The sequence below is a fragment of the Ursus arctos genome, unplaced genomic scaffold, assembly GCF_023065955.2.
Source record: "Ursus arctos isolate Adak ecotype North America unplaced genomic scaffold, UrsArc2.0 scaffold_27, whole genome shotgun sequence".
Classification (NCBI taxonomy): domain Eukaryota; kingdom Metazoa; phylum Chordata; class Mammalia; order Carnivora; family Ursidae; genus Ursus; species Ursus arctos.
Window position 1 is genome coordinate 19120882 of NW_026622952.1, and position 24875 is coordinate 19145756.

At 34.4% G+C, this 24875-nt stretch overlaps 1 protein-coding gene across 1 annotated transcript in view; it reads left to right on the forward strand.

The window, feature by feature from the left end:
* Positions 1–24875, forward strand: part of SGCZ (sarcoglycan zeta) — a 1051274-nt gene that overhangs the window by 947225 nt on the left and 79174 nt on the right. The gene's annotated exons all lie outside the window — the stretch shown is intronic.

A 24875-nucleotide genomic window follows, 5' to 3' on the forward strand; every position in this document is an offset into this window, starting at 1 on the left:
AATTAGTACATTCTTTATCCATGTGGAAGCTATTTGTATTGTATATAATGGTTAACTAAACCACATTGACCTTCCTGGTGTAAAGGTGTAAAGAGAAATGTGACTAATGACATGATCTCACTATGTTTAAGAAGAAACATCTGGGGTTTTTTATGGAAAACCAGGGTTTTTTTTTCTCACATACACTGAACAAAATGTACACGCTGTTTAATAGAAAGAAAACTGGATGATACAGTGTACACTATTTTTAGCAACTCTCCATCAAAAGAAGCATGATGCTTTAAGGAGTGGCCAACACTTTGGCCTGGTGCTTTAAGGAATGCTCAGAGCGCGACCACAAAGTGCCGTTAGATAAAATAATTGTGGGAGTAAGAAATAGGACATATTTACCAGTTCAGCGTAATTCAGTGTTAAAAATTTAGGTTTATCTGCCTATTAAGTATTCCTTATGATATATACTTCCGCCTGGGTTTGTCATTGGTCAGATGAAGTGAGAACCCAAAATGTTAGTGTTTGTCGCTGGGTCTTTTCAGTTCAGAAGTGAAGTGAACTGGTGATAAAATTGATATCCTTTAGTAAAACCTGAAGACCCTAAGACTCTTAACTGTGTCCATGCCCCTCTGCCCACCTCAATATATTTCCAACATCCAAGACAAGGAGGCAGGCAGACCACACACACACATGCGAGCGCACACACAGCACACAGGCTCCCCCATAGAATTGGTGTAAGGAAAATACTGGGAAAGAAAGCTAGCAGAACACTTAAATAAACATTTTGAGTCTGCTACTACACACCAAAGGATTGATTGAGATATTAGCATTTTATTCAATGCAATATGCTACAAGGTAATTTGAGTCTAGGAGCTTTTCTAAAAATATGTATTAGTCACCTATCATGGCAAAATAAACCTTCAGTAATGCAAGAAGTGAATAAAATCACATAATTTCTAAAATTATTCACATAATTTAATCATAATTTTAATAATAGCTATGTTACTATTAAGAATTTATTATACAATGTTTATTAGATAAGCCATGAGCATTTTTTAATGTTCCACAAATTTAAGTTAATCTATATATCTAAAGATTTATAGCCTGTCACAAAACACTCTTGCTAGAAAGGCACTTTGATTATGACTAATTATTATTATGATTTTTAAAAGATTTTATTTATTTATTTGACAGAGAGAGAGACAGCCAGCAAGAGAGGGAACACAAGCAGGGGGAGTGGGAGAGGAAGAAGCAGGCTCCCAGCAGAGGAGCCTGATGTGGGGCTCGATCCCAGGACTCTGGGATCATGCCCTGAGCCGAAGCCAGATGCTTAACGACTGAGCCACCCAGGCGCCCCTGGTTATGACTAATTATTAAGAGATGTTACAGAAAACCAAAAAATATCAGAACATAAGTTCAGTGAAAATTATTTTCAAAACACAAAAACATGTGGATTTTTCACTAATAACAATATTTTGTGGATAATTATGTGATTTATATATCAAAATGTTCTAGAAGAATATATTCACCTAGATACCATACTTTAGTCAGAAAGTAGTTTTAGAAAGTAATTGTATTTTAATAGTTTAAGAGCTTGGATTCTGGAGCCAACTAAATCCCAGGTCTGTCACTTCCCAGCACTGTGACCAGGTCACTCAGGACATCCTCCATACTCTAGGCTTCCATGTGGATAGCATGAGTTTCCATCTCATAACAGTAGGTGTGAGAATTGAGTAAGTGAACAGATGTGAAGTACTTGGAATACTTCACATACATTGGAACACTTTACATGTATGTTAGTTATTGTAATTTTTATTAGATCTCTACGTATATAATTCTGTACAATTGGCCAAACCTGTTGGTTTTACTTTGCTTTCTATGAAATGAATATTATGCTGGATTATCTCCATTAAAAACATCTATTTTTACCTTTAGAGAGGAAATTAGTTAATGAATTCTCAGACCCATTGAATTCCCCACTATACACCAGTCCTGATAAAATGACATCTGATTTGATTTTTTGATATCTTAACCACAAATTATAAGTACATATTTTCACTTAAAATGAAGAATGTAAATAAGCACAACTAGATCACCGTCATTGTTTTTATTCTTTCACCAAATTTTAGCTTATAAAAAGATATTTTTAAAGATTTTTAATCCACAAAATAATTCAACAAGTCCAATCAGTTTGTTTATTTTTGTCAAAACTAAACATCAGCATGTTTTGTCCCTAAATGAATGGAGAAAAATGTAGATGAGGGTTTTATAATAAATATTTAATGACCCCTAAAGTGACATGTAATCTTGCATTAAAGCAATTACTGTGAACACCTGGGAATCACTTAATTGACTGCAGATGGTGTAGGACATATAAAAAGTAGAAGGTTACAGATTATTCTCACGTACCAAATTTATGTTTTTTGTCATTGACTCATTTTTTTTAACTTAAAGAATGCTGTAATAGTCTGGGACAACTTAATAAGAATGAATATTTTATGTAAAATAGGCTGTGTAAATCTGGGAGAATAGATCAACGGAATACTTAGGTTGAGTATGGCACACACATTTTAAATGATCAAATGCATTGTCGATGTTTCAGAGCTCATTGTTAATATTAATTAATTAAACTAATATTAATTAATCAATTTGAGAAAATACTACATCAAAGCAGATGACTGTGATATTAGGAGGAGGCTGGCATTCGTAAAAATTAGGACGCTTAATCTGTGTAACTCAGGTGTAACAAGATTACAGTGTCTGAAGAAAAGACAATAGTGTGCATGTTTTGAAAAGTTTTATCATAGGAGTATTTCATTTTTTAAAAAATTTTGTTTCTTTGAGAGAGAGCATGTGAAGACGGGGTAGGGGGCGAGAAGGAGAGGTAGAGGGAGAAAATATTGAGCAGACTCCCTACTGAGTGGGGAGCCCAATGCAGAGCTCAATCTCATAACTCCAAGATCATGACCTGAGCCGAAATCGAGAATTGGATGCTTAAAGGACTGAGCCACAAAGGTGCCCCTCACAGGAGTATTTCATATCAATTGTTTGAACATCCTGAATCATGATACTACTTCTGTGGTGTTACTGTTTGTTATTACCTTAAAAACAGAAAAATGTGGGGCGCCTGGGTGGCACAGCGGTTGGGCGTCTGCCTTCGGCTCAGGGCGTGATCCCGGCATTGTGGGATCAAGCCCCACATCAGGCTCCTCCACTATGAGCCTGCTTCTTCCTCTCCCACTCCCCTGTTTGTGTTCCCTCTCTAGCTGGCTGTCTCTCTCTCTGTCAAATAAATAAATAAAATCTTAAAAAAAAAAAAAAACAGAAAAATGCATTGTCTCAAATATTCAATTAAATTCTCAAGTATTTGTAGTGTTAGATATGCAGAATCAAAGAATACTAGGATTTTTCTTCCTGAAGCCTAGACCAAATTCTGAAATAGATGGTTTGGCTAGTCATTTCCAACCCTTGCTAGCTTCTCTCCTCCTTCTGCTTCCAGGTACTCCATGCCCGAGTCTGATCAATCGTAGTTCTATGAGGCCAGCTCCACTTAAGAGTGCTCTGTGTTATGGTTCTAAAGACCATCCCTGCAGGGTGTTGGCCTCTACTTCTCAAGACCATGTGTAGCTAATCCACTAAAATTGTCAGTGGATACTAATGCTTTGATTGATACAAAAACATCTTTGAACTTTCTCCCCTTCCAGGCAACATACATGTTTCAAACTAAGATCTTTGGTAATAATGCCTATAGGTGTCAAAGAAATACGTCTGATCTTGAGTATTTAGGAATGAGGGTAATAGGATAAAGTGAGAAATGGTGGTTCCATTAAGACATTTTGAAAAGTGCATACTCCTCAATCAGCTTTACCTAAGCCAGTCCATCTCTTTATATGATGATTAAAGGAGATAATATAGATTTTTTTCAATAAATTTAATGCAAGAACTCATTAAGTATTTCTAACTGTATAACAGAGGAAAACAGTAAAGAGATGAATAACCATTTTATTCTATGATTACATAAAGTTATTCAAAATGTGCTATGACTATAGCTCACTGTTTAAATTTTAATATTAATATTGTGATAAAATAAAAATGATATATTACAGAGTTTGTGAAAGATAAAATGAGAATGAAGTAAACAAAATAGCAAAAGAGTGGTTCCTGACTTCATATTTTATATATTTAATTAGCATTATACCTATATGACTTATCTAAAATTAATGACTCTCTAATTTATACACTGGACCGACCTTTGTTTTTAATGAGGCTTCCTTTGTGGAAACTCAGAATTATAGGTGCTTTGAGTTTCATACATAATTGACTTAATGAACATGCAGTTTTGTGTTGGTCTTAATAAGAAACTTATCTTCAGAAATTTGGTTAATTGGGCACACTGTTCACAAATGTAAGGTTATGGGACTAATTATTGAAAAACATCTGGTGGTAGGAAGCTAAATAAAATTTAAGGATTCGTATGTGCACGGAAGATCATTTACTTCAGTATCAGGAGCCCTAGATGAGGTCTCAGCCAAGCCCATAGCTATAGAACAATGCTAATTGCCTGGTCGTGGAATAGAGGAGATATACCATGGAGGGCCGTTACATCTATGATGGTCTAGGCCTGTTAACTACATAAGCTTTTTTCTTTTGTCTCACTTTGGATTAAGTATCTATTCTTATGTGTAGTCTTGGAGAAATTACAAGTCAGATAATGCATAATCAGAAAAAGAAAGCTGGGAATAGAAAAGAAAGGTGGGAATAGAAAATTGAGTAGAGGAAGAAGGAAAACTGAAGAGCAGTTCTTCTGTTTCTAGGTATTTATTGGACTCCTGACAACATACTCCTCATAATGAGGAAACAGTATTGCCAAAATCTTTTAAAATTACTTTGAGTTTGCTATCAATCCATTAATCAGCATTCTGTGGTTAAAGTATATAATCAACTCTGGGTCCACTTGCAACCTTTTCCACAATAGTATCTGTAGATATTTTGTCATGTATTTGCCTGAAATTAAGAATATCTAATTCTATACATTCCCTTCATGTATTGATCCAATTTTGACATGGTTTGTTTTAAATCTTCCATTCTGAGATCACGTGTGTGCTGCTTTGTTTTCTAAATGCTCACAAACACATCGGTCTAATGCATTTTAAAATTCCATCCTCCTTTACACCTTCCCCTTTAAAGAATGAAAGCATGTTAATAACTCATAACTTTTGGAAACTATCTACTCTCATGTCATAACATTCAGAAAAAAATCTCATTTCTAATCTTACATTATTTTTGCCAGTCTTTATCATTTTATAAAAATTACTGAAAATAACTCATATACCGTCATGTAAGTTTTTCTGGGGGGTGGATAGGGCAGATCGTTCTAAAAGAACAATTTGTCTTCCTAAGTTCTCAATATTGAATCTCCTTATTCTCTACATCCAAAGCCTGATTTCTTAGCATTTTGAACCACTTTTAAGTGACTCAGTAAATTTATCAGCACCTATGCCACATTGGAGAATTGTGAGTAAATATATGTGGAGAATAAACCCTTCAATATTATATACTACGACTTTAATCATACATATTTTCTCATTAAAAGCTCTGAGAAGTCATAAACCATAATAATTACAATTATTTTTTAAAAAGGTATAGACAATACGAAGTGCTAGAATGGATGTAGAGGTACTAGAACTCTCATACACTGCTGCTGCTGGGAAAGCAAAACGATACGGCCACTCCAAAGAAGTTTGCTTATTTCCTGTTTAGCCATACCTCGGAAATATTGCAGGCTTGTTTCCGGACTACTACAATTAAGTTGAATATCGCAGTAAAGCAAGTCAAACGAATGTTTTGGTTTCCCAGTACAGATAAAAGCTCTGTTTATTTTGTAGTTTATTAAGTGTGCAATAAAATGTCTTTAAAAAAGTGTACATACCTTAATTTAAAAAGTACTTTAGTTAAAAAAAAAAGTACTTTATTGCTAAAAAATACTAACCATCATCTGAGCTTTCAATAAGTCATAATCTTTTTGATGATGGAAGGTTTTGCCTAGATGTTGATGGCTACTGACTGATCTGTGTGCTGATTACTAAAGGTTAAAGTGGCATTTTCTTAAAATAAGATAGCAATGAAGTTTCATCCTTTTGTGAACGATTTCTTTGTACCATCTGACGCTGTTTGATAGCATTTTACTCAAGTAGAGTTTCTTTCAAAATTTGAGTCAATCTTCACAAACCCTGCTGCTGCTTTATCAGCTAAGTTTATGGAATATTCTAAATCCTTTGTTGTCATTTCAACAATCTTCACAGCCTCTTCACCAGATGTATAGTCCATCTCCAGAAACCATCCATAAGAAGCAACTCCTCATCCATTCCCTTGCTGTTTCTACCACATCCGCAGTTACTTCCTTTCACTGAAGTCTTGAAACCCTCAAAGTCATCCATGAGGGTTGGAATCAACCTCCAAACTCCTGTTAATATTGATATTTGGACCTCTTCCCATGAATCACAAATGCTGTTAATGACATCTAGACAGGTGAAAACTTTCTGGAAGGTTTTCAATTTACTTTGCCAGATCCTTCAGAAGAATCACTAGGCATGGCAGCTACAGCCTTACAAAACGTATTTCTTAAATAATGAGGCTAAAAGTTTAAATTACTCCTTGATCCACAGGTACAGAATGGATATTGTGTTAGCAGGCATGAAAACAACATTAATCTCATTGTACATCTCCATCAGAGGTCTTGGGTGACTATGTGCATTGTCAATGAGCAGTATTATTTTGAAAGAACTCTTTCCTTCTAAGAAGTAGGTCTCAACAGTGTGCTTAAAATATGCAGTAAACTGTGTGGTAAACAGATGTGCCATTACCTAGGCTTTGTTGTTCCATTTATAGAGCATAGGCAGAGTAGATTTAGTATAATTCTTAAGGGCCCTAGGATTTTCAGAATGGTAAATGAGCATTGGCTTCCACTTAAAGTCACCAGCTGCATCAGCCCCCAACAAGAGATAGACTCAGTCTTTCCTTTGAAGCTTTGAAGCGAAGTATTGACCTGTCCCTGCCTTGATATGAAAGTCCAAGATGGTGTCTTCTTCCAGTAGAAGGCTCTGTAATCTACACTGAAAATCTGTTGTTGAATATAACCACCTTCATGAATTATCTTAGTTAGATCTTCTGGTTAACTTGCTGCTTCACCTTGCACTTTTGTGTTCTGGAGATGGCCTCTTTCTTTAAACCCTGTGAACCAACGTCTGCTAGCTTCCAGCTTTTCTTCTGCAGCTTCTTCACGTCTCTCAGCCTTCATAGAACTGAAGGAGTTAGGGCCTTGTTCTGGATTAGCTTTTGGCATAAGGGAATATCGTGACTGATTTGATCTTCTGTCCAGACCACTAAAACTTTCTCTATATCAGCAAGAAGACTCTTTTGCTTTTTTATCATTCATGTGTTCACTGGAATAGCACTTTTAATTTCCTTCAAAAACTTTTCCTTTGCATTCACATCTTGGCTAAGTGGTACAAGAGGCCTAGCTTTCAGCCTTTCTCGGCTTCCAGCGTGCCTTCCTCACTCAGCTTAATCATTTCATGTTTTGATTTGAAGTGAGAGATATCTGACTTTTTCTTTCTCTGTAACACTTGGAGGCCACTATAGGTTATTAATCGGCCTAATTTCAATGTTGTTCTACCTCAGGAAATAGAGGCTTGAGAAGAGGAAGAAAGGCCCATCAGTGGAACAGTTAGAACACATGCATTTATTAAGTTCTTTGTAGTAATGGGCATGGCTTGTGGCACCCCAAAACAATTACAGTAGTAACATCAAAGATCACTGATCACAGATCACCATAACAAATATAATGATAATGAAAAAGTTTGAAATATTGTGAGAATTATCAAAATGTGACAGAGACACAAAGTTTAAGTAAATGCTGTTTGAAAAATGGCGCCGATATGCTTGCTCCTGAAGCAGGGTTGCCACAATTCTTCAATTTGTAAAGAAGGCGATACCTGCAAAATACAATAAAGTGAAACCCAATAAAACAAAGTATGCTTGTAAAGTTAACAAGCTCACACAGATATTATTAAATTACTTTAGGAAACTTTTGCTAAGTCTTTGGTAAATGTCTAATTACATTTCTTTCTCAGGTATCAGGAAATGTATAATAAATGATCATTTGCTGCCAAGATACTTACTAATTTTATTGAAATAACTGAATCCTCCTTATTGATATAAGGTGAGTTTAGATTAGTCTCATTTCATTTTCGTTCTCAAGATTAATTATTTGCCAAAAATATTCCAGCTAGCACCATCTTCACCAAAGCCTGCCCCATCTGTTTTTATGTCATCTATATTCTTTATCTAAGTTGTATGATATGCTTCTTTAACATATCAAATGTAAGTGGATAACTCCCAAACTGACCCCTCTAGCATTTCCTGTCTTCTTCTTCAAGCCCAAGAAACTAACAAACCAACTGTTTTTTGGCTGTCTACCTGCAGACCATACTGATCTCCAACTCAACATAAATTTACCACTGGGTACTCTGAAGAGGCTAATGAATAATATGTATCTGCTCAGCTTTTAGTTTTAAAAGATGGTGGTAGTTGGGTTTCCTTTTAACACTATGCTGAATATTTATAGTTATTTTTTTAATTTAATGAGACAAATCAGCTTCCCTTTAAAAATTGCCTCCTGTTTCTGTTTTCTCATCCATAGTAAGATGATCATTTGAAATAGTCCATAACTGTTCTTTGAATGCAACACTAAATAGGTCACCTCTGCTTTTGAATAACGTCCTTAAAGCTCAATGAAAATAGAAATTAGCTATGGTATTTGTTGAAATCATGTTGATAACAAAGGGAACAAGATGAGTGCAAACAATGTGAAACTACTGAAAATTAAACATACTCCACTAAATAAAGTTTATGGTTCTTAAGAGTAAGTAATTTCAAAGGAAAATGTGTTTTGAATATAAAAGGAAGAGATGCTTCAAAAGGCTGATTTAGTGTCAAATAGAAGTTCATGAGGCCATTGGCTGAGCATAGAAAATGAACACCAAATGTGCCTCTTCAAAATAAACCAAAGGATTTTCCTTACGTGCAGAATATTTAATGGATTGAGGAAAATGTTGGTAGGGTCACAGTATAAATAACAAGAATAAATCATTTTGAAAGAGAATCTCATAAGTGCTTCAAAGAAAGAATATTATGTGACATTAGAAATAACTTAATGATGACTATGATCTTGAATGGGCTTTTTGGCCTTCTTCCATTCTCTCTATATCATGCCTCTTCCCTCCACTGGTCATTTTATAATTTTCATGGTAACAGTATAAAACCTTTTCTGTGTCAGAACTTTAGGAGATCTAAATTTATACTTTTTCTTTCTTTCTGTGTAGCAAATATAATCAGAGGAACCAAAATAAATATCATTTTAGTGTAACTGAGCTTTTGCTTATAATTATATTTCAAGAAGTGCGAGGCTACATAACATATATTACACACTGACCCTGAGTTTTGACACAAAGCCAGGGAAGGCACAATTAGAAAGTTTAAATACTTTTCCACCTCACTCTTTCTGCATCTCTCTAGCCTTCAGAGCTGGATATATTTCCTCTGCACCTGCTACAAGGTATATACCCACCATGGTCCCTTATCTGTTGACAAAAATACTAAAACTTACTAAAGTGTTACCATTGATTCTATTCTGTCCTTGGTATTTCCATCCCCTGGTATATCTATTTATGAATGTATTAAAGTAACAATTATCTACTTTGTCAGGAAAAATAGTTTTCATGTGGAAGAACTAGGTTTAAACTTGACAAGTTAGCCAGGTTCGTATTGTATCCTTTTCAATGTAAGTACAAAATTTTGGGATGTTATTTGTGATGAAGAGTCACTTTAAAAGTTTGACCTCAGAGTAGCACAATAATATTAAAGACATACTTTCTGATGTAAATTAGAAATAAATGGATGAATGGGAACAAGTACAGTGTGTCTAGAGCATGAAAGTATATTTTTAAAATGTGTCTTAGTTTGGATTTCCTGGAAACAGAGATTGCCAGCTGGGTGCAAGAGTGTATAGGAGAGGGGTTTTGAAAGAACACTTGTAAGAGAATGAGGAAGGTGGGAACACAGAACTGGGGAGGGGAAGAAGCTGACCCTGAATGTCCTATAAACAAGGCCTCAGCTGATCCTTGGAGGAAAATCAGAAATCCAACTGCTGCCGAGAGTTCGGCGTGAGTTCAGAGGGTCCTGGGAAGCAGAAAAGTATCAGAGTAAAGACTGTGAGCCCTGGGTCCAGAATACATGAGTTCGAGTTGCTCGCTATCACTTACCAGCTGTGTGATTTGGGCAAGTTAGTTAACCTCTTTGTGTGCCTGAGTTTCCTAACTGTAAAATGAACATAATGATAATACTTGGCCTTGTGCAGTTATTTTGATAACGAGTTGATGTTATTCAAGTTTCTAGCACGTTTTAAGCATGATAGAAGTGTTAGCTGCTATCATTTTTAGTGGTAGTAGAAGCAGTTTCTTAATGCGAGAACAGGCAGAAGATAATCTTAACCCAGAATTACCCTAATTTATATTGGTTGATTGGATGATCACTCAAGGTAACATTTAATTGTAGCATCTTAAGTTTATTAGGTGTTATCACTTGATTTATCGGCATAGGCAGGTGCTTCCATGTGTCATGACATTCCTGAGATTGCTGCTGGGCGATAAGCACAATTAAATTACCCGTAGCATCTGGCCCTTTAACCAGTCACTGACAGGACATTAAGGTTTTATATTTGTTCCCTCTTAGTGTCCTGACATTCCAACAGCTTATTAATTTTGGTAAAAATATACTATTCTTGATGTGAATGCTTTAGATAAACATAAAAATAAGTAGTGACTTTAATGCCTTTTATTAATTGCATTATTTTACATTGATATTTATTTAATATCTACATTAAGAAAATCTGAACTCTGTAATATGCATTTTTATTTATTGAAGTTATCAGTTCCCTCAGAGTTCACTTACAAATGTAAGCCAATTCCAATGAAAATACCAATGCATATTTTACAACCTGATGAAATAGCTCCAAAAAATATCATTTAAATGAAAAACCAAAAGAATTTTAATATGAATATATCAAATATTATAAGCACAATAAATAATACAGTTTGGGATTAGAAAGATCAAGAGAAATAGAACAGGATATGAAACCAAGAGAGACACCATGTATCTACAATAGTTCAGTATAAGATAGATATTCTTTCCAACTGATGAAGGTATGAGAGGGGGATTACTTATTAAATAATTGAAGTTGACGTAGTTGCTTAACAATTTAGAGTTGCTTTAACAATAAAGTTAAATCTCGATGTCTTTATACCATAAAAACAATGAACTGATGATGGTGTAAAGGTTTTATTTTAAATTTGAAACAAATCCTGGAAAAATATATCAGAAGAGCTATCTGATCATGTGCGGGAAGGTCTTCCAGAGTGTAGTCTACATCAGAAGCTACAGAAGAAAAGATTGATTTACATGCATGAAAGTTAAAATTTTTCTGAAGGCTAATATTCTCATCAACAAAACTGAAGTACTCTAAGTATCAACTAAAGTACCATCTCAGTTGAACTTCTGAAGGCTCCCAGTAGCTGGTACCAGTACTCTCAGCATCTTTGAAGATTCCTGTTGTATTTTCTCCAGTCCCTTCTGGTTTTGAGTCCCTTCCAGTTGGAATCCACACTGGATCAACTAACTGTGGGACTGTATCTACATAGTTGTAAGAATTTAATCAATCAATGTGTGTAAAACATGAAGCATGATACCTACTAAGTAGAAACCACTCTGTGCTAGCTATTGCTGTTATTATTTTTCTTCCAGTGAATTAGTTCAGTAGTTTTATTTATTTAACAATTATTAATTGGGTGCCACCATATAACAGGGACTGTGGTAGGAATGGAGATACGATGGTAAGCAGATACAACAATGGTTGCCTGTAGCAGGAACTACAGATGTTAATCAATCATAAAATCACGTCTAAATGTGATCGGTGCAAAGAAAGCATTTAGTAATACATAGATTGTCTTCCAACATATTCTTTCCTAGTTCAGAACTACAGGTTTTGCCAGTAGTTGACCAAATCCTCTTTACCGGGTTTTACACACATATACACACATACACACAATGACGCATGCACATAAGACATTGATTATACACACTACCTTATGAGAAGAAAATTGCATTTTCATTTGTTGGCCTTTTTTTCCTTCAAAGCTCCCAGCCTCTTTCTTTTATGAGCTCCCTCTTCTTGGGCTTCTTCTTGAAATTCAATTTTCTGTTCTATAGTAGGCAGACCAAATGAATCCTTTACTTCTACTTGATTCTTGACCTCCCTGCCCATGGCCAAATGCTAATGAATATACTATCTTAACAATTACAACATCCACACCAACATAAGATAACATACAGATGTGTTTTCCTTTTTTGTTTTGTTTCCCACACCTTGAGATGGTGGAAATGGCCACATTTGTGTCTTTAATCAGATTGAGGAAGCTTCCTTCTACTTTGCACCTTTTTAAAATAAATAATCAGGGGATTTTAAATGTTCTGAAATAGTTTTTTATTCATCTATTAAAAGAAGATATTTTTTTTCCTTTATTCTACCATTGGGGGAATTACATTGATCTTTTAAACTTTGATACATAACTGTTCCACCACAACATTCTCTTGTGCTACGTCTTATAGCCCCTACTTTTCTATTGTCATATTTTGCTGACTAGAATGGTTCAAACTACAGAGAATGAGTGGTGAGGGCCAACATACTTACCTTGTCACTGATTATAGGACAAGAGCATTCAGTCTTTCACTGTTCTGATGTTAGGTATAAGCTTTATTTCAAGTTGAAGACGTTCCCTTTACTTCTAGTTTGCTGAGAGTTCTTATCATGTAGGGATGTCAGACTTTGACAAATATTTTTTTCTTCATCAACTGATGTGATCTTATGACTTATCCTCTTTATGGATTACATTGTTTTTTGAAAGTTCAAATAGCCTTGCACAACTGGAATAAAATTCCACTTGGTGATGGGACAGAATTATTTGTATATGTTGCTGGATTTTGTTTGCTAATATTTTGTTGAGGATATCTGCATTTAAGTTGCTAAGAGATCTTGCACTCTAGTATTTTGTTGTTGTTGTTTGCTTGTGTGTAGGAGTTTTTGTTTGTTTTTTACTATCTTTGGCTGGATTTGGTATCAGGGTAAATATCAACTTGATGGAACGAAGTAGGAAGTATGCGCTCCTTTTTTTTTTTTTTTTAAGATTTTATTTATTTATTTGACAGAGAGAGAGACAGCCCAATGTGGGGCTCGATCCCAGGACCCCGGGATCACGCCCTGAGCCGAAGGCAGATGCTTAATGACTGAGCCACCCAGGCGCCCCTCCTTTTTAAATTTTTTTTAAAGAATGTGTAGAAATCATCCAGGCTAGAATATTTCTTTTGGGGGAGATTTTAATTTCATTTAGCATTATGGAACTATCCAGGTTGTCTTTTTCATCTTGCTTTGCTTTTGGTGGTGGGTGGATTTTGAGAAGTTGGTTTATTTTTTCTAAGTGTTCAAATTTATGAGCATGGATTTGTTCATTGTGTTATCTTATTAACATTTTAATGACTACGACATCTGTAGTGATATCCCCTGTTTAATTCCTGATATTGGTTATTTGTGCTTTCTCTCTTTTTTATCTTTTTCAGTTTTGAGAGTGTATTACCGTGTTTTTTTTTTTCTTTTCAAAGAAGTAGCTTTGGATTTACCGATTTTCCCTATTGCTTCCCTGCTTTCAAGTTTGTTGATTTCTGTTATCTTTATTATTTCATTCTTGTTGTTTTGGATTTATTTTACCATTTTTTCCTAATTTCCTTAGATAGGAATTTAGATTATGATTTCAGTACTTTCTGTTTTCGTGTAGTTAGTTTATAGTACTGGAAGCCTTCTCTTGTGCTTGCTTTAGTGCTGATGTTATTTTTTTTATTTTTAATATATTCTATGTTCATTTTCATTCAGTTCTGTATGTTTTTAATTTTCTGAGACTTCTTTGACCCAGGAATAATTGATAAATGTGATAATTTTTAAGTATTTGTCAATTTTCCTGCTGTCTTTCTATTATGACTTATAGTTTGATTCCATTATAAACTGAAAACATATTCCGTACATAAATAAATACGTTAAATTTGTTAAGATTTATTGTAGGACCCAAGATGTGGTGAAGGAACACACACTTTTGGCGAAGGTTCCTTGGGCACTTGAAAATAATGTGTATTTAAATTTTGCTTGGTGAAGTGTTCTGTATATGCCAATTATTTGATGGTGTTCTTCAGTTTTTCTGTATCTTGCTAATTTTCTGTCCTATAGTTCTGTTAGTTGCAGAGAGCATAGTGTTATAGTCCTGAACTATAATTAGTGGATTTCACTATTTCCTCCCTCAACTCCAGCGTTTTCGTTTCATGTATTTTGAAGATCTGTTGTTTGGTGCAGACAGGCTTGTGATCTCTGTCTTCATAGTGGAGGGTTCCTTTTATCATTGTGAAATGTAGTGCCCACCCCATGGTGTAATGATTTGCACTCTGGACTTTGACATGTCTCTTATTGTTCCAGTAATATTCTTTACTCTGAAGTCTTATCTGATACTCATACAGACATACTGGGTTTTGCTTTTATTTTTATTAGCAGATATATATTTTCCATCTACATATGGTATTACCTTGAAATTATTTTTTTGTAGACAGCATATAGTTGAATCTTTTTTAAAGTCCATTCTGCCAGTCTCTATTTTTAAAATACACTTTTAAATTTTAAAACAGTCCTTTATTTACAAAATTATTAGAAAAATAACACACGGAGTTCCTATGTACGACACAACCACTTTCTCCTATTATTAACACCTTACATTAATATGGTATATTTGTTATAAATAGTGAACCAGTGTACATTATCACTAGCTAAGAAACATATTTTATTCAAATTCATTAGGAATTTTTGTCCTTAATGTCCTTTTCCTGTTACAGGATTTCATCAGAGATACTACATAACATTTAGTAGATAAGTCTCTGTAGGCTCCTCTTGGTTGAGACAGTTTCTCGATTTCTTTGCTTTTGATGATCTTGACAGTTTTGAGGAGCACTGTTCTGCTGTTTTGTGGATTGTCCTTCAATTGGGAATTGTCCGATGTTTCTCTCATGATTACAGTAGGCTTATGTGTTTGGGGGAGAAAGAAATGCCATTATCATCACACCATATCAAGGGCACATACAAGCAGCCCATCTTCTTAATGATAATTTTGCTCACCTGGTTGAGGTAGTGTCTGTCAGGTTTCCCCATTGTAAAGTTACTCTTTTCCCTTTGTCTTTGTTCAGTCATTTATTTGTAGTAGTATGGACAAATGAATATTATATTTTTATACTTTGGGTTATGAGCCAGTATTATTTTTTTGTTTCTTTGTTTTGATTTTTTGTTTTGTTTTGTTTTGTCAGACAGTTGCAGCTTCAGCCATTGGGATATCTTTTAGTTGGCTCCTGTATCTTGTATCATTTATTTATTTATCTATTTATTTATTTATTTATTTATTTATTTTTAAGTAGGCTTCATGCCCAACGTGGAGTCCAATGCAGGGCTTGAATTCACAACCATGAGATCAAGACCTTAGCCGAGATTAAGAGTCCGATGCTCAAGCAGCTAAGCCAGCAGGTGCCCCAAGTATCCTATATTTTTGACATACTCCCATAATTGTGGCTTTGTTTTGTGTATGCATGTATGTTTTTGTTTTGGTTTGGTTGGTTTGGTTGTTTGTGTACTTTAATATTTTCAGTCACTATGAGATGCTCCAGGCCTAACTAGTGTATTTCCTGCCCTAGTCCTAGAACCAGCCATTTTTCCAAGGAGTTCTGGTTCTTTTATTCTAATACCAGAATGGTATTAAAAAAAAAAAAAAGATCTTGGCATTAAGTGTACTCATTACTACTGGAGTGTCGTGGCTCTAAGTCCTCTCGGGGAGCTATTTGGAGATATGCCACACATGTATCTATAAATATGTCTATGTGTAAACATCTTTATTTACATTAAGTTAAAACTGAGTTCGTTCTGATGTTTCCCACTCTAGTCATAGCCTTATGGATTATTTTAACCTCCTTTTTTTTTTTTTTTTTTTTTTTTTTTTTTTGTTAATCTGTAATCTAGTACTCCAACAATGAAAGACCTGGTTTTCCCTATGTGCCATCCATTTATTACTTGTTCAATTCCAACATGAATGTGTAGTGGTTTCAGGATTGTTAACTTGTGCTCCCAAAGGAAAAACAAAAATATCCGCTACAATAATCTGCAGTGTGTAGATCCCATTTCCTTTTGTCTTACAGGCTCCACTCACTTCCAGAGACAAAGGTCACACCTTCCCCCATCCCCTTTACAGAGGTTATTTCGTACATTTGTAGTACATTTAGAGTCTTTTGTCACAGTAAGTATTCAATCCTAGAATTCCCTGATCTTCTAAATGTTTTTTTTTTTAATTTGAATACATTAAGGTTACTCCCTTCTTCATAAAGGCCCATGGGGTTTGACAAATACTTAATGTCTTGGATTTGCCATTATAGGATCATACAAAGTATTTCCACAGCCTTCAGAAATCTCAGGTAGTTTTCCTATTCTACGCTCCCCACAAACAAATCAAACTCTTGGCAGCCACTTATCTGTTTAACTTGTCTACAGATTTGCTTCTTTCCAGAACATGTAATTGTAATCACACATTATGTAGCCTTTTTAGACTGGGCTCTTCACTTAACAGTAAGCATTTAAGATTCAGCTATGTGTTTTCACTGCTTGATAGTTCTTTTTATCACTGAATAATATGCCATTGTAAGGATGTACCAGTCTCTGGCTTTTGATTGGTGTATTTAGACCATTTCAAATTTAATCACTTCTTGATGTGTTAGGTCTTAAGTCTACCATTTCATTATTTACATTCTGTTTGTTGCCTCTGTTTTTTGTTCCTTTGTTTTTCTCTTCTCTTACCCTCTTACAGGTTACTTGATCATTTTTTAGTGATTCCATCTTGATTTCTTTCTAGTGTTTTTGAGCATATTCTTCTATACAATTATTTTACTGATTACAGTAGATATTACCATGTACAAACAAAACATTTATCAGACCCTAGTGATATCAACATTTTTTACCACTTAACATAAAATATTAAAATCTTGCTTTCATTTAGGTCTTGTTACCCTTTCCACTTCTTAAATGTAATTATCTTCAGTATTTTATTCACATAGAGTGAGCACTATATCAAATTGTCAAATAATTATTTTCAACAATCAAATATGATTTAAGAAGCTCACGAAGAGAAGAAAATCTGTTGGTTTTTGTTTTATGTTTATCTCAGCCTATTGTTAGTAATGCTATCAGATAGGAATGCCTGGGGGCAGTGGCCTGGGCCCATACTACTTATGGAAGCCCCCACAGACATTTCCATACCACATCAAAGCCAATATTTTGGCTGGAGTGGCCTTTGTGGTTCTTATTATGATCGCAAGATGCGCCTCAGCAACAGCCATCGTCAGGGAACTTTGAAAACACAAGGTTTATTACTCACAAGTGTTGAAGGGTACACAGCACACCCAGGGTCACACAGTGAGGTCACAGCACACACAGGGTCACGCAAGTGGTCAGTCATCTAGGGCTTTTAAAAGGGGAGTTTCATGGATGGGATGGCCTGGCTCTTTATCCAGTTGTGTAGCTGGCAGTATGTTTATTTGAGATGCATGTCTTTGAAATGGACACCTTGCCAATCAAAAGGTTCATGTCAGGTACTTACATTACATATTTTCTCGATTCTGTTGTTTTTCTTTCTTTGCTGAAGTTCCAAGCCGCCTTCTCATATTATAGCGTATCTACTTGAAAAGGTTCCTTTACTTTTTGTTAAGGCTAGATCTGGTGGTGGCAAATTCTCTAATGTTTTCTTACTTTTGCTTGTTTGTTTTTTGTATTTTGTCTGAGGGTATATTTATTTTCCCTTCACTCCTCAGGTATAGTTTCACCAGATACAGAATTTGAGGTTGACAGTGATTTTGTGTCAGCCCTTGGATAATGTCGTGCCTCTTTCTTCTGTTCTCCGTGGTTTCAGATGAGAAATTAGTTCTCCTAAAGGTAGTACATCCTTTCCCTCTGGTTGCTTTCTAGCCTTTTTCATCTTTAGTTTTCAAAAACTTAATTACCATATGCCACATATATTTCTTGGTTTTTATTCTGTTTAACTTCTTGAATTTGTAGCTTATATCTTTCCCCAAATTTGGGAGCATTTCATCCATTATTTATTTAATTCCCTCATTTTTTTTTTTTTTTTGTCCCTCATTGTTTCTCCTTGCCTTCCAGCACTCTGATCATACAAATGTTAGATCTGTTATTGTTGTCCCACAGTCCCTGAGAATGTGTTTACCACTTTTGGTGGTTTTTTTTTTTTTCTGATATTCTAATTAAGTATTTATTGATCCATCCTGAAGTTCATTGATTATGTCTTCCATACCACTCCACTCAGCCCATCCAGCAATTTTTTTTTATTTTCATTATCATAGTTCTTAGTTTTATAATTTCCATTTGGTTCTGTATCATAGCTTCTATTTTTTTGCCTCAATTTTCTATTTTTTTTTTTCAGGAGAATTTGTAATTCCTTGTTGAAGCAATTTCATTATGACTGCTTCAGAATTCTTGTCCATTAATTTGGACATCCAGTTCATCTCATTACTGGCTTCAGTTGATTATCTTTTCTTGTTTGAGTTGCGATTTCCCTGCTTCTTGGTATGATGAGGAATTTCCAGTTGCATTCTGGACATTATGTATGTTATCTTTCTTGCTTCCATTTAAACCTTCTATTTTAGCAAGCAGTCACCGTGTTTAGGTTTAGTGTGTAAGTTCTGATCTACTTTGAGGGATGTGCTTTCAATGACAATGTGGTTACTGAGTCCTCGCTATGTTTTCTGGCCTGCTTCCTTTGTTTTTTCCTCTTGGCTCCACTGAAACTCTTGCTTGATCCCTACTGGTATCACCTGAGGGGACAGAAGCACTTTTCTGGGTCATTCAGTGTACACAGATAAGGGGTTGGAGATGCCAGGCACTCGGGATAGAGAGTAGTTCGCTTGGCCTGTTTTCTGGCTGTCTATTGCTTCTCAGGCTTTTCCTGCAGTCTCTCCTGTCCTACCAGGAAAAGGAAGAGCCACCTTCTGCTTCTTGGGGAAAGATCAAGAAATGGCAGTTCTGAGTTGCCTTTTGTTGGTAGGCCTGGTTCCCCCTCTGCTGCAGGATGGAAGGATGGAGAGACTTGGCTATTACAAAGTAAGGAAAACTCTAAACAATACAGAAATAATGAATATAAGGAAGAGCCACTATACTAGGATTGAGATAGATCACCCAAAAGAGAACTTCCCACTCCTGCACCCCAAGACTGAGACCCAGAACTTGATGGAGAGGGCACAGCTGTGGTTCACTGGATGGCAGAGAAGTCATTGCAGTGAAGCTTCAGTGGTACTTTTGGACATTTCCCTCTTGATCTTGTGGGAGGAGTACCCTTTAGGATAGGTGCTAGGGAATGCTGTTCACAGGAAGATGTCTCATCTGAGGACCTTTGCTATGAAATTATTTGGGGAGGGTATGGGGGCGTTAGGGAACATTGTGGCCACTGGGTGAAACAGAAGCCTGGTGCTGGGGAAACTGCATGTATTAGGAATCTTGTATGAAAAAGACACCCTTCCTGCAGGAGCTGTACACTGCAGTGACTGCACATCACAGAAGCATGAAGAGCTAGCACATTAGACCAGGAGGCGAAACTCATTTTACTCCAGCCATGTTGCTCTAGTACCCTCTACTGACAAAACATAACATCATGCCAGCTGGCAAAGGAAAATTCTGCAAAGAGTTCAGATCCATTTTCACAGAACAGACAAAAAGAGTGAATTTTGAGCTAAGAGACAAAAAGTGGATAATTGGCACACTCCTTTGGGGAAACAAGAATGTCCCAACTATGTTTTGGCATTGTGTTGATAGTATAATTAAGCTGGGTTTCTCTTAGTTCAAACCCAGTGAATCTTTCCAAATGCAATCAGGAATGGTGTTGAGCTGGATTGAAAATACTGAATAGAGGAAAATCAGTTAATGATTATTTCAATAATTCATCCCTACAGTTACAATACAGTTACCTAGCACACAGTAACCACAAAGTGGTATTTTTAAAATAGATGTGAAATGAGAAAAACAAGAAAGGATAAACTACATAATAACTTTTTTTTTTTTTTTTTTTAATGAGCCAAACAAGAAAACAAATAAGGGTTATTCCAAGACTTGAGCCTGATAGCTTGGGAAGTTGGTGATGATGTTTTCAAAATTTGGTACTGATAGTAAGAAATTATTTCAAACATCAGGAGCATTGTGACATTTTTACAGTGAGTTTGAGGATATAGTAGTTAATCAAATAGAAGGAAAGAAATGAATCTATTTATTCAGAAAAGAATATTTTATTTCTTTCATAAATAATTCATAAGATAAATGAGATGATTATATTTTCCTTAATTATACAAGTTATAATATTTAAATGAAAATATAAATTCAAAACATATAATAGTGACATAAGAGATTCCATTCTTATGTACCCACTGCTAACATATTAGTAAATACCCATATTAGCTTTTTAATAAATATGTATCATATAAATATAAAAATAGCTAAGTGGGATTGTATTAAGCATACATTTGCTAATAAGGATTTTCACTTAATATATTATGAAAATGTCCTGTGTCATTAAATAGTCTTCAAAAATATAATTTAAAATGGAACATTTAAAATGGAACACTTTAAATCATATTCCATTATTTGATTATTCCATAAATTATTAAGCACTTCCCATATTATGAGAGATATACTGCACCTAATCTGTCTTATTATAACTAATGGTACCATTAACATCTTTGGAAATACTTGGTGTGAATACAGGACTGTTTCCTTGGGATAAATTCCCAGTTAATTATTATTTCAAAATTTTAAAATATTTTTATGAAGGAAACAAGTAGTAATATACATTATTATGTAATTAAGTGTTGCTAATTGCCTTTTATAAATGTAGTAACAATCTTCATTCCAGCAAACAATGAGTAAAAATTTTGGATTCCAGTATGCTTGCTAATACTGAATTTGATTCTTAAAAACAAAGAAACATCACTTTGACAATCTGATAGAAATGGTATCTTATTGTTCATTTACATTATTAAGTTGCTAATGTGATTGAAAAAAATATTGACAGTAACTTTTTATTTGTTTTTTGTTTTGTTTTATGTTTTGTTTATTCATCCCTGCATACTTGCTTTAGACATCTTTCCATTGGGGATATTGAAAGTAATTCCACCTTGATTCAAAGTCTTAAAATTACCACCTTGTAAATGTCTTACAGTCCTACATTTTTACTTAATATCAGTGCAGTTATTGTTTTAAAATAAATGTTTTAAAATAACTTTTTGAAATGTTATTTAATTATGCTAATTATATGTTATCTTTAAATCATCTGTCCATTGAAATCAGCGTGGAACTTGATCATCTGAATCTTTCAATAGAGCTGACTGGTTGAATGGCTGATGTCCATCTTAATGGAGTTCAGTAACAGGTTTATATTCTTTTAAACTAAACATAGTTTGTCAGAAGTACTTGGGATATAATCATTTAAGCCTCCATAGTAAATGAAAGTTGCCTGGATTTAATCAGTTTCATTTTCTCTTCATAGGAAGGAAGTATTAACAGTGCATCCTACTGTGTATAAAGGTACTGAAACATTTTCTGCCTTATTAAGGGAAAGAAAATTTTCTGGGATATGTAGTACTCCACTTATCCAAACCACCAGCCAGTTTACATTCAAAGTATCCATATGATCAAACCTACCGAAAGTTGCATATCAAGTGCTTATTCTTATGCAAGATGGTATGGGGTTTGGTCAGGAGAGAACTAGTCTCTGCCCTCCATGGATTTGTTTTGTTTTGTTTTGTTTTGTTTTATCTGAAGCAGGTAGTGTCATAGATAGAATGAATTTAAACTTTCCTTCTTGAAATATTTAAGCATAAGCAACTAATTCTTTCTTTGGCATTCCATATTGTTGATCATACATCTTCTGTTTAATAATAGAACACCACCACATAATTAGAAAAATCAAAGTGAATATTTCAAATATAGCCATAATATATCAATATAATACTTTAATAAAGAAACACTATTAAAAATAAATAGAAATCTTATAGAAAAGTAGTCCAATTTTGACTAGACTAGGTTACAAAAATTTAAACCAAAAACATTCTGGTGAAGAAAGGTAGTATATGAGTATTTATTTCTGAATTCTTACATTATATTTCTTACATTATATTTGCATATGATTGCTGAGGCTAACATGAATACATGAATCCTAATGCTAATCTGTAGTAGCAAAATAATTTTAAAGACAACTTAAGAACCAATGATTTGTTTCTAATTTAACTCAGCAAAATTTAACAAATCATTATATTTAAATTAAACAACTAGTTAAATACTAATGAGCTATTAGCCATACATTTACAAAAACCAGACTACCAGTTTAAGCAAAAAAGAAAAATAGAATATGTTTTAAATTATTTTTTAGAGCAACTACCATTACCCCCCACCCTTAGAAGGTGATTCTGTCCATTGCAGGAAGTTTTGTTGTTGATATTTGAAAATATAGCATTAAATTAGTCAGTTAAGCAGTTTGTACTTAACTGTCTGCTCAATTTAAATACTGCCCCATAGAAATGTCAGAAAGTGACATGTGAAAGACAACTTCAGGGTGACATGGCTACATGGCACGTGCCATCCTAGACAATGTGCTTGCTTTGGTGTGGACCAAAGACCATTGGGTCTTCCCCAAGATATTCTAGTGGTCTCTAAGAATCTCAGACTCTACACAACTGTAGGGAGGAGGTAGACTCAACCAAACTGCCTGAAATGATAGAGATGCGGCTGGAGAAAGATTATTTGTTTACAGAAATAAAATAGCATTGCAATTCCTAAAAACCAATCATTTGGAATAAAATTTGTATCAGTTATAGTAGGACACAACAGGGAATAAGTCAGAATTGATAGCTTTTTATATGAAATAGATGAAAATGAGCAGAGTGGATCCTGGTAAAAGTTGTACCACAAACGTAGGTACAACTTACTATGAGTTGTATCATAAGCTTCAAATTTATGTTTTCAAGATCTCCTGGGAGGAAACTCTCTCTAATAAAACAAGAACAAAGCCAACTTTCACCATTTTACAAATCTTTTCATTTTCACATTAGATTTTTTTTCTATAAATGTTAGGATTTCCTAATATTTTTAATTGAATTTTTAAGTGAATAATTTTGTGTGTTTATACTCTAATGTAAATGCTTATTTATTATAAATTTTTCTATATAGTTTTTATTCAGCAAGAGGTGAAGGTATTAAATACGTGGCTGGCTCTATGACACAGATTATCACTCAAAACAATTGGTATCTTTAAAACATAAGGTTTGAGGTTATAAACTGCAGTTTCTGAGCTCTCTTATACCATAATATAAGTCTTAAAGACTAGCTAATGCTTGGGTACACCACTGGAATAAAGACTTTATTATTTAGCCCACATTTAAAAGGTATAATGTTTTCTATTAAAGTCACCTTATGTAATTAGAAACATAAACAGATTATTTGTACATAAAAATACAATTTTGTTATTAAATGATAAATATTTAATCAGATAATACTATAATGGAGAGAACAATAAACTTGGTGGTAGAAGAACTGGTTTTTAACTATGCAATTTGTTTAGTTAAAGTAATCTGGTTATTTTTCTTAACCTCTCTGAACCTAAAAGTAATACTACCATGTAAAATTGAGAAGAATATGCTTGGGTCATTATGAGGAAGATTGCCTGATTTACTGTTTAGTGGAAGTGTCTTGCTAAATTTCAAATGCTATTTGATACAGTTTGTATTATCCCAATGCATCTAAACAGGATAATTGATTTCAAAAGCCACAATTTAAAATAGCATAAAATTATTATGACACTCAATTATATTAAGCTAGTGGCTACAACTGAGCCTTAAACATGGTTCTGAGCTACCTGACAATTCAGATTTAAAACAAAACAAGACTACAAATAAAAATGCTTATATTTGACTATATAATTTTCTTGGTCAGATTAAAAGTAAACATATTTTCTCATCTAGGGAGAGAAAGTTGTCCTCAGGCCCTGAACTGTTAATTCTTACATAAGGAACACTGAATGATATAAAGGACAATGTTTTGAACCATGATTTTGAGGTGAAAATTCTGAAACATTAATTGAACATTTCTTATATAACCTCTGCACGAAAGGAATAGTGTTACATTTTAGCTCTCTAAAAAGCATTCTAGCAGGGTGCTAGGAAAATATGATCCAGGTACATTGCTTTTCTGAAGTTTGGAAAATATAAAAGAAAAGGTAAAAAAGCTTTGAGAACATCATCTAATGACTAGTTAGCATATTGAGGGGGTGTCTATTCCAATTGATGTCTTGAGTGACTCTTTGACAAGTGTCATTTTGTAGTCTGTATATAGAGTGATTCTCTTTAAAAAAAATTCTAGGATACTACTTTTGTACATGGTTCATTAGAGGCTGATGCATGTGATGTTTTAAATGGATTTATTTGATTTAGATCCCTGATAAGCAAGTAGGGGGAAAAAACCACATTCTTAAATTAACTGTGGCAGAGCAGGTCAATACTGATTTTGCAAGACTTGGGAAGAACTCAGACTCACCCAGTGTAGACCTAGGCTTCTTAAATAATCTGTCTTTCAAGTAAGGGAGTAGACAGAATGTAGA